A 13,874-nucleotide genomic window follows, 5' to 3' on the forward strand; every position below is an offset into this window, starting at 1 on the left:
AACTTCACCATAGAAACTTCTATTTCAGACACACTTATCCAGATAGAATCAATCTACCAACCATAATGAGAGAATATGTAATAAAGGTGCTATGCAAACAAATACCTCATACATGGGGCCTGACAACATATCTGGATATCTAATTAATAGCACTAAGTATGTATTTGTGGACTTACTCCTCAACCTCATTCAACCTCAGCCTCATTCAAAGGAGCCTCACAACTGTCTTTGTTCCACAGTAGAGGAGCACAGCTGCTGTGATGCCACTCCACAAGGGGGGCTTCACCAAAAACCTTGGGAATTACAGACCCATCTGTCTAACCAGTCATATACACAAAGCTGTGGAATGTATCTTAACTGACCTAGTTAACTGCAATATCAAAAGTCTTATCAGATCCAACTGCCAGCTGTTCAGCTTTGTCAAAGGTAGATCTTGCTTAATGAATCTGGTAATCTTCTTTGAGACAGTGACTCAAGTTGTGGCCTGTGTACAAGCTGTACATACCACATACCATAACCTAGTCATGGCATTCAATGTCAGACCCATAACTCTCAGCCTCTTACCACAACAAATCTGGACAACACCAAAAATAATGGAGGGACAAAGGATAAAAATAGGGACATATTGTAAATATTGCTCATAAATTTAAAAAGATGTCAAAATAACAGGTTTTGTGTTACCTTGTATTTATGGAGGATTTGAAGTCTGAAACTCAAATGTGTGTGTTTAGTGACTTCAGTCTCCATTGATTTGCCAGAAAACCACAACTTTTATGATGAACAGACAAAAATATAAGGAGCAAAAAATCTGGATATTCTTGGAAAATCTGGACAGTTGACAGGTAAGTTGAAGGAGCTCTAAATTGTTGAACATATAATTAGGTAGATAGTCAATTGACTTATAGACAGGACCTACACATTAAGACTAGGAGGTTCTTCCCCTGGGAGCATGACGATGACCTCTGCTGTTTGTCACCTACTTTACAGATCTCCAGTTATCAAGCAAGGACCTTTGGTTTTCAGTGTGCTTAGATGACTGTAAGCTGGGGGTCATTGTCAAATCCTCTTTAACATACATTCACTCCAGACATGCTTGCACTTGACAATAACTTACATACTAAAAATAGACTTAAGCTCAATGCAAAATGTACTATATTGTAGCTTTTGGCAAGCACACCCTAGCTCCAACCTACAGCATAGCTAACACTGTAGTTCAAAATGAAAATATTGTGAGAGACCTAAGTACATGGGAGGAGAGCTGCCTGACATTTGATCACCACATTGCAATTGTGGTTAAGAAATTCTTTTATCTTGCACAGTTTATAATAAAAAGCATTTCTTCCAAATCAAAAGAAGTCCTCACTTCCCTGTAGTGTGCTTTGATTAGACCCATCTTTGAGTACAACTCCTCCCTTTAGGACATAACTTCCTAAACATATGATGCAAATGGAAAGAACCCAGATGTTTGTAACTAAAAAGATCAGGGACCTGAGAGATTTGAGCTACAAAAATAGACTGGGTTCTTTATCCATTTACTCAGTTTCTTACATACTGCTTTATTTTATTTTGTTTTATTTATTTTATTTACATTTGTTTAACTGATTAGTGAACTGATCAATACTGACCAATTTCAGGCTCAGTCCAGGTAAAATACAACACTCTGCACACAGGAAAAAAATTACAAAAATGTAAACAATAACAGAACAGTTTGGACTAATTAACATGGAAAAACCCTGTGTAGATACATTCCAGTGAACAACCACAGTGCAATATACTGTATAATCAAACAGAGTGCAATGTACAATATATACATTAATTTTTAAAGTGAGTCAATCTTCAGTGAATTTTGAGAGAAGAGAAAAGATTCTGAAAGGAGATAGGTTAAGTGGCACGTCCTGTTTTGAAGAAGTGCTTTTGGCTTGGATGAAGAAGTGCTTTTTGAGTTGTATTCTAAATTTGGAATAAGTGTTAATTTCTTTAATGTTTCTTAAATGTTGATGGGGGGGAGCTTGCCAAAGAGTGGGTGCCTGAGAGGAGGAAGCATGTGCAGTGATCTGGGGTTTGGTTCTAGGGGTAATGAGAGCTGGTGTGACAGAGCATGTGCAGTGATGTGGAGTTTGGTTCTAAGGTTAATGAGAGTTGGTGTGACAGAGCATGTGCAGTGATGTGGGGTTTGGTTCTAGGTGTAATGAGAGCTGGTGTGACAGAGCATGTGCAGTGATGTGGAGTTTGGTTCTAAGGTTAATGAGAGTTGGTGTGACAGAGCATGTGCAGTGATGTGGAGTTTGGTTCTAAGGTTAATGAGAGTTGGTGTGACAGAGCATGTGCAGTGATGTGGGGTTTGGTTCTAGGGGTAATGAGAGCTGGTGTGACAGAGCATGTGCAGTGATGTGGAGTTTGGTTCTAAGGTTAATGAGAGTTGGTGTGACAGAGCATGTGCAGTGATGTGAGGTTTGGTTCTAAGGTTAATGAGAGTTGGTGTGACAGAGCATGTGCAGTGATGTGAGGTTTGGTTCTAGGGGTAATGAGAGCTGGTGTGACAGAGCATGTGCAGTGATGTGGAGTTTGGTTCTAGGGGTAATGAGAGTTGGTGTGGCTTGTGAGTATTTCTTAGAGGAGACTTCTGTCTTGCTTACAGGGCTATAAGAGAATGAGCAGTCGAAGAATACTTATACATCAAATAAATCAGACAGTCCAGTTAACGCCAGGGCCAGATATATACACCTATTCATTCAAATAAATATGACTAGGAGAATGGATAGATTTGTCGTTGATGCTTTTACAGGAACAGACTCCCTCTCCAAGTTAAGCATTGTGGCACACTGTCTGCATTTAAAATGAGCCAGATAACTGGATGACCCGTAGGCATGAAGGGCCTGGCCTTATAGTAAGTGACAAGACCTAAGTGTTGATACTGACAGAGCAAAAAGGGCCACAACATTTAGTTGTCTTGTAACTGTATATTTATTTATTTCATTTATTTGAATTTGTTAACCATGTGCTTGAGTTGGTCCTGTGACCATTTGCAGCCACAACCAAAGTGCTTAACACAAGCACAGAGCAGCAAAATAAGGATATTGGTATGATAAGATACAGTGATGCAAGGAAGATGTTGATCTTAACAATAAGATATAATAAAGAACAATTTTGCATAAACTTAATTAAATTTAAGAAATATAAGTGAGAGCATGCTGTCTTTGTTAATGTCAATTAAGCTAAAAATTCATATGTCACTTCTGAGTATGTTGGACCTTAACACATGGCAGTAAATAGACAATAAATTAATTGCAGTATGTAGGCAATAAAAAGAGAACAGTAAAGTAATTGGCCTATGTCAGAATACAGTCACCTCTTTGGGATGTACCTCAGTAGAAATATAAATCAAATGGAAATACCCCCCCCCCCCAAAAAAAAAAAGCCTAACCAAGAAGATTACAGGTTTAAATCCCTAAGTTACCGGGAAGGACTAGAAACATTGCTTCCTTTTCTGTGTCATAAAGCCTCCTCAGAGAAGATGTATGACTCATCTTCTTTGTATTCTGGGGCTGAGTCGTCCTGCTTCTGTTGTACATTAATAAACAGTCCAACTATTACCAGAGCCATGGGTCCAAATCTACTTTAGCAGATTAATAAAACAAGGTGGAGAGACTGATTCATTTACTCAGCATCTCCCTCATTTCTGGAATAGACTTTTTCAGATCAAGTAGGGTACAACACTGTCTTTCTTTAAACAGGACCTGGATAATTGGATGAATATTCACAAATTCACCCCTTGCTTAACTGGTTTAGCCGTCCTTGATAGGGGAGTTAAAGTCTAGGATTAGGCAAGGTGCAATGGTCGCAAGACTAAGTTGCCTTGAACTTCCTCTCACTGCTATAAACAAGCAAACAATGCTGCACTCAAGTGGAGCTCAGTTAAACTAAAAACAAGAAGGGTTATCTAAAGCAAATTGTACATATGGTACTTTCAAGGGCTCCTCACTGAATTCTTTTTGAAGCGATTAAATATCGTTTTTCTCCACTGTCCTCTTTCAAAATAGTTCTAGAATGAGACTCCTGTCATGCTTTGGATTGTACATGTACTGTTTGTGTCATAGTACATAAGTTAGTTGCCTTCCTGAGCCTTTTAAGTCTAACGAGTTGAGAATCAAACCCTGTACCTTGTGTTTGGTTGGTATGCATCTTAACCATTATGCCAACCTTCAATATCATCCTTGCAAAACTGAAGTGCTATAGATGTGTTCTAATCACATGCCTGCAAAGAAGGAATGAGAACTCTTCATGTTAGCTTAGTAAAATATTTTCCTCTATATCCTGATTACCATCTTAACTGTTGTGTATTTTGCATATCATTTAGATGGAAACCAGTCAGTGGTACAAATGCAGTTTCTGTACGTGCAGTCAAGGCTAAGTACATTTACTGAAAGCCACTTTCACTATCAGTGGAGTATGCCCTTTTACTCATTGCTGTGATTACCTTTATGTTATCTGATATGACTATTTCAAGTCTCCTTCTTTGCACCTCCTCTCCTCCAATCTGCTGCACTTTTCTTTCAACTTTCTATGACTTCTTTTGTTCCATGTAAAAAAAAAAATATATATATATATATATATATATATATATATATATATATATATATATGTATATGTATATATATGTATATATATATATATATATATATATATATATATATATATTGCCTTCCTGAGCCTTTCCCACTCTTGGCCAGTAATCAAGGAGCCTGAATCCTCATCACTGGCACTGGAAGGGGATATTCACTTGGAAAAAAAATCGATACAATGTGGAACAATTGCTCTGTTGCAAGAGAAGGAAAAAATCCAGATACACGAAACACTAATAAGACAAGCTGACAACATGCCACTTTGTAATGTATCATTACTAACTACAGCAAACACTTTTGTCTTAAATAAATAAATAAATAAATGCAAACCCTTCATCATACTAGAGTACAGTCATCAAGCACACAAACTAATGTAAACCAGACCTCACAATACTATCACATGCTGCAAAATTTGAAAATGCTGTTAACGGTATTTACTGTTTCATTATTCTGTTCTTTAAAGCACATTTGAAGTTGATATAATCGTTAATGGTTGGAGCATAGCAAGCTACAAGCCAAAAACTGTCACTTTTTTTCTTAAGATCTAAGTTGTGGTGAAAGCATTTACAGTAGTTAATAAAATTGTATTATGCATTGACCAGTTGCTACTTAATTTTAGTTTATATTAGTTTCTGTTGACGTCTACAAAAAGTGCTGCAAAAATACAGCACTCCTTTTTAGGATACGCTAAGTGTAAGTTTGCAGAAGTCATGAAATCATATTGAACCAGTGCAGTTTCACGTCCTTTTAGAATGCTTCTTAATACAACAATTCTGCTAATGACAGCATCTTCACCAGAATTTTAGTAGGAAGCTTTCTTACTGCCTTTGCGCATTTAAAATGGGTTTCACCCTCCATCATGTTCATGGAACTGTGACTTAGTTAAGTCACCACTACATTAGAACAAAGCAAAATTACGTACCCAAAGCAGACGTTTAAACTACAACTAGTAGGGCAAATTCCCAGTATTACATTCCAGTAATTTATTTAATTTGTTTTCATGCACTTTGCAAGGAGCCAGACAACAGCACCTGCAGATCTTCATCAAACCTGTAATCCTTCTCATGTCGGTACTTTGTAAGATTAGTGGTGTTGAGTTTTTGGTTAATTATATGAGGTATTAAGAGTACAATGTAACTTATATGTGCAGTTAGTGTATATTTCCTTTCTTATGATTGTTGGTAGAAGTACCATTTGAATTAGAAAGCTTGTTCTTTTCTTAAACATTTATTAATGAAGAAGTACCCACTGCTAAGCCTTTAAAATTGCATGTGTGGACAAGTGACAGTGCTTTTATCACTGTTTAGCATGCAAAAGGTAGTCCCTGAACTATTTCCTTTAATTTATTATATTTGTCTTCTGTCCACAAGGACCACGCTTAAGCCACAAACTTTGAAATGACAGACTGCAGGGTAGCTTCAATACTTTTATTTCAAGTTTGTTTCTGAAATAAGTACATCCACAGTAGCAAACATGCTTTTCACATATGTGTCATGTTATAATTCCATTCATTCGGAAATAAAAAAATCATGTTTTTGCTACAAACAAACTGCTTTTTTTCGGCATTCACCTAGGTGATGGTGTGGACTGCTCATGTGTATGCATACATTCAAGGCAGAGGCACGATTTCTAATGAAGAACAGTGAACAGATAAAACAGCTCTGTCACACCATCACTAAGAGAAATATTCTACCAGCAGCCTAAATAATTTTTTATATATGAAGGATTTTCATTTTAATTGATATTTCGGAAGTGATAATATGTCATAAGTCCACAGTAAATATCTGTAGGAGACAGTACAGTTGTATAAATCTAAGTGGAATTCAAAATGTATATATTCAGTTATCAACAACATGTGATATTTCAGAAATTTATCTGTTCTTAAATGTTAAGCTGATTCTCAGAGATAATATTTCGTCCAGTTTTTGTTTGTGTCTTTCGGCTTTTCCCAGTTAGGGGTCACCACAGCGGAACTCCGGTCTGCTAATGATTAGCAGTAGAGTTTTACGTGCTGGCTTGCTGGACCTAACGCACAATCTTCAATGAAAGCACGCCCATTCATGCATGTCGCTACAAAGAAGACGTTCTAACTGAGAATCAAACGGGCAACGTCTAACTGTGAGGCGACAACGCTACTGCAGCACCACCACCGCAGTATGAAAGCACAAAAAATAATATTCCATTATACAGTAAAACCTGTTAAAATCATTAACGATAATATTATTTTTATTTGACTATAACTTTATATACCCTAAACAAGAAGTAGCTGGAATAAAGCACTTACTTTTGCTAATTAGTTGAGAGGCCATTCACATTTCTATAACGCTATTTATTTATCTTGAGTGATATTCAATACTGCATGCAATAGTTCGTTTATATTCTGACAGCCCTATTGTCTGTAAATGGAAATTTGAATAGGTGATGTCAAGTACTTTACCAAGGATAGCTCTGTAAACAAAATAACAACCTTGGATTTATAATACAATCATTTTGTACCATCTCTTTTATCTGACAAGCTGAATACGCCATGCAGTATAAACAGAAAATACTGTAACATAATGAGCACATAGCGAGCACATTTAGACTCCCTCATTAGGAAAATGAATGAGAACTCTTTTATTCTGAAACAAATCTGGCTGCAAAGTACCCGTTATCTCTAAGAAAAGTCATCACCTTTCTTCTGATACTTGGAACGTAATCATCATTTCAGAAGCTGCTGGCAGGTTCCTTCTAATAAGGGCAGACTGTATAATACAAGTTTGTGCATTGATTGGAATGCACTGTTTCAGACCTGCTTCCATAATTCCATTAACAACACCACCTGTCACTTCTCACCTAATCAATACTATGCCTTCACTTCAGACCTCAAGCATCAGCAACATCCATATAAAATAATTATATGTGACTTGATTTCATAAGTTTAATTTATTGTGGCAACCAGCCAGTGATTTTTATAGTTCTAGCATTCCTTTGGCTTATTTTGGATTCTATTGTACCTCCTTTTACATAGTAAGATAAATACTTAAAGTATTAAATGCACTCAGCAATGTAAAAACAGTGACCTGAACCACTTGTATTCAGAAAATACTTCAAGATAATCAGGGTAAAACATGCCTTTACAGAAACGTATCGATTACTCAGTGTACTACAGATTAGTAGGCCGGTGTACATGTTATTTCCTAATAGTTTTTTCAACAAATTGGAGGCATGGGTATGATATTTTCCAGGCTAAAGTGTTTTATGTTTTCCCAAAATCTGAGGTGAACAACTCAATAATTAAGTGATCGCCTCTGTGCTGCCTTGTTGGGTATTGGCATGTATGTAGCAGTATCAATCACCTCGGTGACTATGTGTTAAAATCCTCTTTTTTGCCTATATTTCTCTCTCTCTCTTCATCCTCTCTGCTTTTTATTTGAGCTCAGTGATTGTAAATCAAAACTTAGTATTTTGCATAATACTCTTCCCTATTTTATTCTCTTTGTTTCTTATTTGCTCATCCTACCTTTATTTGCTCATCCTACCTTTATTTGCTCATCCTACCTTTATTTTGTTTTCATTTCTAGGTAAGGCCTCTTCTGGACTAAAGTTTCTCATGCAAGAGGGAGAAAATTGAGTCATACACAGCTTTTAGAAAACAAGTAAACATGTATATCATCAATTATAAGGTATAAATGGTAAACAAATCAGAAAAACAGATTAATGTCTAAGTCTAGGACAGATAAGTCTCAAATATATATGTAAAAGCAAATTGTTTTGGTTCAAATCACATAGTGGCTTTTTCAACAAGTTTAATAGATTAAAAGATCAGCTATTGTTAACAGTACATTGACCATTGATTTATTTTTATTTTATTTTACATTTGTTGACTGGCAGAATCCAACTGGATAAATGTCCATTTTCAGCTGAGGCCTGGGGAAGAAAAGCTCCAGAGTTTGTGAATATACAAAGGCATGCAAAGGCAAGTAAACACATACAGAGTAATTTCACATATACAGAGACAGAGTACAATTCCTAACATTTTAGAAGTACAAAGAGAGAAAAAAAATGTTTTGACTGCACATTTTAGAGGTACTTAGGCAAAAAATTTTGTAGCTGTAAATTTTAATATCAGGACATGTTAGTTGTATGACTAGTAATTTCTACTTGAATTTTTGAGAGTATGGATAATTTTCCCATAGTGTTTGCAAGAATATAGGAGAACTGCTAGTAGATGAGGTTTGCGTATTAAGAGTAGTAGTATCTTCAGTAAATTAGTATTTGGAGGGTGATAGAGAAAGTCCTGGGGGAAAAGCAGGTATAGACGGTCAACCTGGGGGAAGGCATGGGCATTGCCTATTGGTAAGTAGGTGTCCCTTTAGTAGCTGTTTAAACTTAATGACAGAATTTGCTGAGGTAATATCACGGGGCAGTGAGTTCCAGATTCTGCCTATGTAGTTAGGAAATAGCGAGTCTCCTGCTGAGTTGCTGGATCTGGTGATTTTGATTAAGGTCCTGTCAGTAGAGCATAGTTGGCTTGGGTTTTCATGTATTTTAAGTAAATTAGATAGTGTTGGTATTTTGTCTGGATATAATAGGAGTTTTTTAGTGAAAACTAGTTGGTGGAATGTAATGAGATTTTGAAGTTCAAGCCATTTTAGTTGGTATAGTGAGTGGCAATGATGGGAACGGTAGGGAGCATTTGTGGCAAATTTGGCAATTTGATTGTAACATGTGTCTAGTTTTGTAACTTCTGTTTTGGACAGGTTGGTGAAGATGGGGGCAGCATATAGAAGTGTGAATAGTAGCAGAGTTTGAGCCATGATAATTTTAGTCTGTTGATTTCTGTATGTTTTATTTTTGTACAGACTGCTTAGTTATTATATTTTATTCTGAGAAACCTGTTTACTTAATATGTTTCAGATAATTCCAGAAGAAGAATGGGACTGATTGGATAATGGGTGAAATGTCAGATTTTTATTAAAGCTATTCCTTTGGTCGTAGTCTAAATGAATGAATGAATGGTATCTAGCCAAAGGTTTGTTTATATCTTCACATATGTTAGTCAAAATGTACACTGTCTCATGTTTTACTTGTATTAGCAGCCTGATGGGAACCATAAGCTTTGTAGGGGAATCCATTTATTTACTATATAAGCCAGACATCTGACGAGGTGTCCAATTTGTTTTTACTCTGTTACAATAATTACATGTAAGCAGTTGTCCTTGGCTCGCCCGATAGTGAGTCATAGTTAACAAGGAAGTGACTAGCTAAGGTTTATGACAGGTCAGTCATACAGTCTTAAAACAATGATTAAGAAGATAGTAGCAATTACTGAACCATATGCCTGGGAAACTAGAGGACTAGTTTTGATGCAGGTACACCTGGCAGATTAGCCAAACAGTCTTTGAGCCTGTGAAGAACCTTCAAATGGCATTTAATAACCTGGTTATTTCATTAGAGAGCAAGTTAATATTATTGTTTGGCTAAAATATACAGAAAAGTGGCAGTTTCTGTTCCAAAACCAAGAAGGGGTACTTGACTGTTTATACTAGTTCAGTAATACTTTAATTTATAGTTCTATATGGCCTTATTTCTGGGATGGTTTTCAGTCCAAAGAGTACAGGCTTTTAATTATCATCACAAGAATGCCTCTTTTCATTTATCCTTGTATCAAGGTTGGCAAATAACCAAATCTCAGAATGACAGAGATGTCTAGGCACAGCAGTAGCATATTTGGCCAAATGTACAAGACTTGTCTTTCTCAAACATGGAGAATAGATGACCATGCTGGAAATCCTGTGGAAGGAACACCTGATAAGATTGCTCATGGCAAAATAGCTTAATGGCAGACCAACTGCATTTCATTTAGTAAGTGATATTTAAAACTGGTGCAATCTGATTGAAACTTCTTGGTAGAAATCCACACAATGAAATTGTTCAGTTTAGGTAGAGATATGTCTTACTGGTGCAGCCTCAGTCCATAAGGGATCAATATTTTATTGCTGCCTTTAACTCACAGTTATCAATCTTTTATTGCTACCTTTAACTCACAGCTGGTACTTATATCACTTGCAAGTAAGATCTCTGTCTGCATGAGAATCTAACCAGTCTGGTGTATCATAAGGAGACATTTATGATATCTTGTAAACAATCTGTTAGAAAGATATTATTTACCCAGAGCATTTAGATCCCCAGGATATTACTTCCCTATTTGAAAATGGACAGCAAATGCTGCAGGCATAGGAGAATAATGCTCAAAAATATCTGCAGTTCATTCTCAGGCATGCTCTTTTTTCTGAATGTTTGCAAAATGTTCACATATTCAGCTGTTTCTGCTCTTGTATTTCTAGCTCTGATCATCCTTTACCTGTTCCTATAGTTCTATTTAAGTTCTGAGCCTTGCTATACCACACTGTTACATTTTGTTCTTCTTAAAGACTTTGCACTTCCTTAAAGGCTTCCATGCTCATTTTGTTCCATCCCGAAAAGAACTAGCAATCTTTTGGAAAATGAAGATGTGTTTCAGATGTAAGCCATATAGCAAGGACTTAGTTAGCAGGAGGCCAAAAAAACCTTACACATATCTACTCCAAAGTCTACAGTGTATTTAAAGGGACAATGCAGCAAACAGTACTCATATGTGATATATAAAAGAATAATAATATTGACAAAGCAAATTGTATCCAATGAACCGCTTGTTTACATTATGGTTGTATGTACACATACAAAAGTGAAAAGTAGGAACTCCAGAGATTCTTAAACTATGTCATTCTAAAGTTTTTTGAGTAACTAAAGGGCAATGTAACAAACAGTACTCATGCATGTTATGCACATAAGCTGTAACAATGTAAAGAGAGATTTTATCAAATGTACTAATGCAGGGTATATTGGCTTTGCTTACATTATAGTCATATAGTTATGTGTGCATGTACACACACACGCACACACACACACACACACACACACACACACACACACACACACACACACACACACACACACACACACACACACACACACACACACGTGTATATGAATAAATGTCTATCTATCCATATGGGTATATACACACACACACACACACACACACACACACACACACACACACACACACACACACACACACACACACACACACACACACACGTGTGTGTGTCTCTCTCTCTCTCACTCTCTGTATGCGTGTGAGTCTTTGTATGAGAAAACATACCTTATCTGAACATCATAGGCGTTCACTATTCTTGACAGTCATATAGGTATAAAACTACTTATATATGGGACTAAGGTGTGGTGGCAAACAGCTTTCTATGCTAAGAGCATAACATAGCTATGGGCAACACACATATGTGGAAAAATATGCATCTATATTCACAAGAGGTGCCCACCCCAAGTACTGCAAGACTTGCAATGTAAGGTTTGCCATCTACATTAAATTGCTGCCAAAGGGACCCCCATAAATGTATTCAGCATCACAATATACAGGTTGCATCTTCCATGCAAAGTGTTCCTCAGCGTTAACATCTGGCAGGAGTGCTATAGTCATGTACACAAGCAACACCACCTAGTGGATATGAAATAATAATAAATGGACATACCTTGTTAACAGGCAACTATTCAATCTCACTATGTAGAGGTAATAAACACATAACTGTATGTGTCTCTGAATACTACAGACCTGATGGACATACTGGCATTATATTTCCTTCTTCAATTCCGTAGATCACTGGTGGGCCACATTTACATGCAGTGGTTCAGAATCTTATTCTCTGCAAAATGTGTAACTTGTCAGGGACTGATAGCATACACTGCCAATATTCAGAAACACTTGCTGATTCAACAGTATGCATGTGCCAAAGTCTGTAACTGTTGCAGAGTAAGACAACTACATCAATGTAAAAGAATGAAGCCCTAACTGTGACTCAGACTTGGGATCATTTATGTACTACAGGTACCTATAGGACCTGGAGGGGGAAGAAATTATAAATTTATGCCAGATTACATCTATTTAAAGTGAGGGATATTGATAATATGCTGGAGGGAGGCAGGTAGCCCTTGTGGCCATGGGTCTTGGTCAGGACTGAAACCATGAATTACATCTGGACTAGGTTAAATGACAGGCCATCAGGGGTATTATCATTTTCAGAAGGAGGGTGGTGACACATATAAAGAGAAATCATGCCTATCAGCTCACATTTGTCATCAGAAAAAGGTCAGCACACAGGGGTAGGGCCTTCCAGAACTGCTTCAAGCCATCCTATAATGTAAGCATCAGTGATAGCACCCTTGGTCACTATCCTCTTGCACCAAGCTGGTAACCCAAACACAGAGGGATTAATCACCTGAGCTGTACTGGATAACCTGCTATTAGGGAGAGAGAGCTTGGAGGAAACAAGCACACCCACAAAAGTCAACCCAACCAATGTATCATCCATAGATTTGCAAAAAAAAAAATCTTACGTTGTACTCTTATAGGTTCATAGGTAGGTACTAGGTTATCTGCCCAAAGGCATTTATAAGCCTAGCCAGAATGTGTTGGCCTTCACTGCCCCCTTAGATTAGTTCCCTGTGCCTCTGCCCAGCTGAAACACTGAAGTGATCCCTGGGGTAAACTTTCTGTTTCCCATCCACTCGTCAAGGTTTCTCTTGAAGAGGGTTAGGGAGGAGCTCTGCCTAATGTAGACTGGAATCTTGTTCCAGAGCATGGGAAGACTCTGGGACAGGAATCTATCTCTCCAGCACGTCCTATTTATTGTTGTGGTGAGGTTTAGATCCCTGGAGCATGTGGCTCGAGGGGATATGGTTTTCTTTAGGTGGAGCATGTCCATCAGTTCTGGGTTGGACATGGCCTTATATGTCAGGCAGAGATCACCTCTGATTAGGCAGTATGCAACCGAGTACAGCTGGATTTTCTTTAGTCGAGCTGCATAGGGCAACTGCTTGAGGCCAGTGATCCTCTTGGTGAGGTACTTCTGTGGTCTTTCCAGTTGTTGCAGGTGTCTTGTAAGATTCATCCCAAATGGGGCATTGTACTCTATGATGGGTCTGATGAGTGATGCATAGAGGGGCCCAATGACCTCTTTCGATCTGGATGCAAACCCTTTTGTGATTAGGTGGGCCACATAGAAAGATTTTCTAACCACTTTGGCAATGTGATTATCAAAGGAGAGGTTACTATCTACTTGTGTCCCCAGATCCCTTATTACGTCTTCCATATTTAGGGGCTACCACTTATGTGGTAGTTTGTGGGTACTTTGTTTTTTCCAAAGGGGATGC

General features: G+C 37.5%; 1 protein-coding gene across 1 annotated transcript in view; it reads left to right on the plus strand.

The window, feature by feature from the left end:
- LOC122803660 (protocadherin-9-like) overlaps positions 1-13,874 on the plus strand; it is a 2,559,623-nt gene that overhangs the window by 1,741,029 nt on the left and 804,720 nt on the right. The gene's annotated exons all lie outside the window — the stretch shown is intronic.

The sequence above is a fragment of the Protopterus annectens genome, chromosome 5.part1 (genome assembly GCF_019279795.1).
Source record: "Protopterus annectens isolate FY-2018-M chromosome 5.part1, PAN1.0, whole genome shotgun sequence".
Taxonomy (NCBI): Eukaryota; Metazoa; Chordata; order Ceratodontiformes; family Protopteridae; genus Protopterus; species Protopterus annectens.